General features: G+C 41.0%; 1 non-coding gene across 1 annotated transcript; it reads left to right on the top strand.

The window, feature by feature from the left end:
* Nucleotides 1-337: 337 nt before the first annotated feature.
* Nucleotides 338-409, top strand: TRNAA-AGC (transfer RNA alanine (anticodon AGC)). Its single transcript has one exon. It is a non-coding gene; the product is annotated as a tRNA-Ala (tRNA).
* The last annotated feature ends 5,226 nt before the right edge of the window (nucleotides 410-5,635 follow it).

The raw sequence follows: 5,635 nt of genomic DNA, 5'->3' as shown, positions 1-5,635 counted from the left end.
TTTTATCCTCTCGTATTACTGGGTTTTATGGCAACATTTTTAAGCAGAGAAATTTTATCTCAGACCTCTCCCTGGCTTTGGCCGAGCAGGCTTGCCGCCTTCCCCGCCAGAAGGTGGCGGTAGGGAGAGCGTCTGAGGAGGTGAATCAGTGGGAGATTGCAGGACCAGACAGGGACTTTAGGTATTATACTTAGTTTTCCTTCTCCCGGCTTAGCCGCAAGGAACTATCCAGTATAGGAAAATTTAAAGATTGAATTTAACAAGATAAAACTTCTCTTGCTGGCGCCAAAATGTTAGATAAAAGTCATAGAAATATTTTGAAACACCTTAAGCGTTAGGGGGTGTAGCTCAGTGGTAGAGCGCGTGCTTAGCATGCACGAGGCCCCGGGTTCAATCCCCGGCACCTCCACTTTTGTCCTCCCCCAATTTTACTTTTGCTCTAGACCCTCTCCGGCACATCGTTTGCAGGGAACCTGTCTGGCTCTGCCTGTTTCCTGGTTCTTTCCTTGTCTTCCAGTACTTTTAACTCACGGGAACAATCAGAAAAACAAACGGACTGTATTTCAGCTTAATTTGCCTTTTAAATAGACGCAACTCTGCTTCAGAGCCTCGACACCACCCGGAGTGGCTGCATCAACAAGTGAAAAGATAAAAAGAAGTACCAACTTGCTCCGGATTCCAGAATTCGAAAAGCAAGCGAGGCACCAAATTAACAAGCTTACAACAGTTATGTTGTACTATGGACGAGCAAGACACACAGAAAGAAAAAATAAAAACAAATGTGAAATCCACAGGAAATTTTCTTTAGAATTCTTCGTTTTCTGAGCTGTTCCAGGGTCAAGGAACAAACCCGAAGAGAGGAAAGCTTTTTTGTGGATTTCAATATCAACCTCTCTACCCCTTACAGCCTCCCCCTACTTTCTTTCCCCACCCCTTTTTCCTTGCCCCTTCCCTCCTTTTTTTAATACTTTATATGCATTTGTTTGCCTCATTATTCCTAACTTTAATTAGTTACTTTTGAAGTATGATGCTAGCTTCAGCTATAGATAGTTCTTATTGTGTTTAGTAAGTTCTATCCTTCTTCTCTGACTGACTTGAAGCTTGTCTAATTTTATTTATTTATTACTTATATATATTTATTTAAAAAATAATTGTCATTATTTTAAAAAACATTATATATCAATTGCAATTGACATACAATATTGCATTAGTTTCAGGTGTACAGCATAGTGATAACACATTTATATAACAACAAAATGATCGCCCCAATAAATCCAGTACCCTTCTGACACCATACATAGTTATTACAATATTATTGACTATGTTTCCGATGCTATATTTTACATCTCCATGACTACTTTGTAACTACTAATTTATTCCTTTTAATCCCTTCCCTGCCTTCATCCATCCCCCCAATCCCTCTCCCATCTGGCAACCATCAAAATGTTCTCTGTATATTTCTGTTTTGTTTGTTCACTTATTTTGTTTTTTAGATACCACATATAAGTGGGATCGTATGGTATTTGCTTTCTCTGTCTGACTGATTTCACTCAGCATAATTATATCATCTAGATCATTCATGTTGTTGCAGATGGCAAAATTTCATTATTTTTTATGGCTGACTAATATTACATTGCATGTATGTACCACTTGGTTATCCATTCATCTATTGATGGACTCCCAGGCTACCTCCACATCTTGGCCACTGTAAACTATGCTGCAATGAACATATGGATGCACATGTCCCCTCCAAGTAGTGTTTTGGGTTTCTTTGGATAAATATCCAGAAGTGGGATTACTGGGTCCTTCTTTGTTTCTTGCTATAGCCTTTCAATCTGAAGTGAATCTCTTATAGGCAGCATATGTAAAGATCTTGTTTTCTTATCCTTTCAGTCACCCTGTGTTTTTGATTGGAACATTTAATCTATTTGCATCGGAAGGAATTGTTGATAGATATATGTAGTTATTGCCATTTTATTATTCATATTTTTTATTTTTTTTTCTGTCTTAAAGAAGTCCCTTTAACATTCCTTGTAGTATTGGGTTGGTGGTGATGAACTCCTTTAGCTTTTGCTTATAGCGGAAGCTCTTTATCTGTCCTTCTATTCTGGAAGTTGGGTGAGGTGAGGTTTCAGTGAATGACCAAGGTGGAGTGAGCAGAGCTCACCAGGCCAATTCAGAGTCAGATTTGGCCATGGGCTTGTGGGGAGGGCTCAGTACAGGAAAAATGGCACCCACCTCTGGCTACACAGGAGGAGAATTCCAAACCCAGAAAATGGCAACTATATCTCCAGTCCTTGCATCGAGGCCACACAACTCAGTCTCTCCCTGAATGTCTCCGACAACCCCCAAGTCACTGTCCTTCCACTGGAAGGGTGGAAGGGTGAGTGCCTGCAAGCATATGAATTTGTGCACAGGCTCTTTAGGAGGATATCTGGGTTTACCGCAGCCTTCTGTCCCACCCAGTAAGTCAGAATCCCCACTCTTTTTCACAGGCAGATGTTGTGGGAGCTCCTCTTTCTGGCTCCACAACTCTGAGGTGGGGAGTCTGCTGTGAGGCTAGGGTCCCTAGGTCCTCTGGGGGGAACCTCTGAAGCTGAGACATTCCTCCCAATTCTCAATGTCCACATGAAGGTTTGGGGCTGGCCTGTTCTGAGTCTCCGCCCTTCCTACCAGTCTCCATGTGACTTCTTTATATCATTGGTTATAAAACTTTTGTTCAGCTAGACTTCAGATGGTTCTCCAGGTTGATTGTTCTATAATTTAGTTGAAATTTCAATGTGTTCACCAGATGAGGCAAGCATGTTAATCTACTCTGCCATCTCGGATCTCCCACCCTATGTCTTTTGATTGGAGCATTTAATGCATTTATATCGAAAGTAATTATTGATAGGTAGTATAATAGTCATTGCCATTTTATTATTTATATTTTTTATCATCTTCTTTTTTTACTTCTTCTTAAAGAAGTCCCTTTAATATTTCTTGTACTGCTGGTTTGGTGGTAATGAACTCCTTTAGCTTTTTCTTGTCTGGGAAGCTTTTCATCTATCCTTTGATTCTAAATGATAGCTTTGTTGGGTAGAGTAACCTTGGTGGTAAGACCTTGATTTTCATTTGAATATTTCCTGCCAATACCTTCTGGCCCGCAAAGTTTCTGTAGAGAAATCAGATGACAGTCTTATGGGAACTTCCTTGTAGGTAACGAACTTCTTTTTTCTTTCTTGTAGGTAACAAACTGCTTTTTTCTTCCTGCTTTTAAGATTCTCTATTTGTCTTTAATTTTTGGCATTTTAATTATGATGTGTCTTGGTGTGGGCCTGTTTGGGTTCATCTTGTTTGGGATTCTCTGTGCTTGTTGGGCTTGTATCTCTATTTTCTTCACCAAGTTAGGGAGGTTTTCTGTCATTATTTCTTCAAATAAGTTTTCAATTCCTTGCTGTCTGTCTTCTCCTTCCGGTACCCCTATGATGTGAATGTTATTACACTTGATGTTTTCCCAGCGGCCCCTTAAACTACCCTCATTTTGTTGGATTCTCTTTTCTTTTTGCTGTTCTAATTGGGTGTTTTCTGGTACTTTATCTTTCAAATTGCTGATTCAATCCTCTGCTCCATCTAATCTTTTCTTGATTCCATCAAATGTATTCTTCATTTCAATTATTGTATTCTTCATTTCTGACTGGTTCTTTTTTATCACCATTTTTATGTTTCCTATCCCTTTGTTGAAGTTTTAATTGAGATCACTGAACATCCTTATCACCAGTGTTTTGAACTTTACATCTGAAAGGTTGCTTGTTTGCATTTTATTTAGTTCTTTTACTGGAGCTTTGTTTTAATGTTTCCTTTTGGACATGTTTCTTTGTCTCCTCATTTTGCTGCCTCACTATGTTTGTATTAGGTAGAGTTGCTATGTCTCCTGGTTTTGGTAGATGGCTTTATGTAGTAGGTGTTCTGTGGGGCTCAGTGGCACAATCTTTCTGATCACCTGAACTGGGTGCTCTAGGTGTGTCCCTTGTGTAGATTGTGCATGCCCTCCTGTTGTAGTTGAGTCTTGATTGCTGTGGCATGTTAGTGGGAGGGGTTGACTCTCAGGCTGATTGATTGTGTGCCCTAGCCAAGACTACAGTGGAGGAGCCATTATGCAGGGTTTGACCCTATAGAGCAGGATTTGCTTTAATGGGGCTCTGGTGCCTGCTCAGTACCATTTGGGTGTGTCATATGGTGCTCTGGTATGGTCTGAAGCTGGCCACTAGGTGTGTTGGTTGTTGGTTCTCGTGTCTCTGGGAAGGGTTTTGGTGCAGGCCAAATTCAGCCACTGCCTGTGAACTGCCTGGGGCCACTTGGCATAAGCTACAAAAAAATCTGCAGATGGTTGTCACTTATGCTGGGCTTGGAGATGCCTGGGAGAGGCTAAACTTTGAACTGAGGCAGGCTATTGCTAGTGTCAGGCTTGGGGCTGCTTAGTAAAAGGTACAGGGCATGCCAAGGCCAGATGGGGTTTGTGAACCTTTGAGAGATTTTAGGAAAGTCCTGAGCATGAGCCAAAACTGGTCGTTTGTATGGAAAAGCCACTGGAAGCAGCTTGGGAAAGCCCACAAGTTGGATGGGGCAGGGTCTCAGGGAATAACCAGGGTGGGGCAACCGGTGTTAGCCATTTGGCTCCTCCTGTATCTTCACATTGGGTGGGGGTAGGGCTCAATAAAGGAACAATGGCTTCTGATAGCACTTCTGTTTGGGAGAAAGCTGCCCCTGCAACCCTTGCCCTGAAGCTAGTCAATTCAGTTCTTCACGGTATGTCCCTGGTGCCTTTTGAGATGCTCCAGGGCATAAGCATCTCTTACCCAAGGTTAAACGTGATGCTGGTGTATACTCCAGTATTTAAGGAGATATTTGTGTTTAACAATTCCTAAAAGGTTAACCTTCCATTCTGTCTTCTCCAAAATGACCAGTTTTCTGACTCACGTATGTGTGGATCTGGTTCTGTCTCTTTTGGCAATGTACTTTTATCTGCTGCACATAAGGCTATACACTTGACATTAGATTTTGACTATACTTGCAAAATTATATTATAATGGGGTGGGGGGGTGTTGTTTTCCCGACCTTAGTGTTACTGACTGAGTCTGGAAAAAAAAACAAAAAACGACACAGACAGATTAACAAGAGAAAAGGATAGAAATTTACTTAATATGCGTTATATGTTACACGGGATTCTTCATAAGGAGATGAAGACCCAAAGAAATAGTTAGACCTGAATATTTTATGGTAGGTTTGATGAAGAGCGTGACAAGAAAACAAAATTCTGAGATGCCTTAAATTACAGCAGGCTGGATGGTAGAAGAAAGAGACAAGAGAGATTAATCAGTTAACACCTGCAGGCAAAAGCCAACAAAAGACTGCTGACTTCCTGAATGTATGTTGAAAACTTTGATTTAACTTCAAGGTGGTTATTTCCTCAATTACCTTAAGAGAACAACCACACACAAGCCTCTGCTTCTTATTTACATGTGAACTTTCTGAACTGTTTCCCACTACCAATCCAAAGGAGTACATACTTCTTCCTTGTGGACTTTTCACCTATCCCAGAACTAGCCCCACTTCACTGTCTTCTGACCCCTTTATCTATAACCAATGCAATTCT

This window comes from Rhinolophus sinicus, linkage group LG05 (genome assembly GCF_036562045.2).
Source record: "Rhinolophus sinicus isolate RSC01 linkage group LG05, ASM3656204v1, whole genome shotgun sequence".
Lineage (NCBI taxonomy): Eukaryota > Metazoa > Chordata > Mammalia > Chiroptera > Rhinolophidae > Rhinolophus > Rhinolophus sinicus.
Note: the sequence above shows the minus strand (reverse complement) of the source record. Positions and strands in the feature narration are given on the sequence as shown.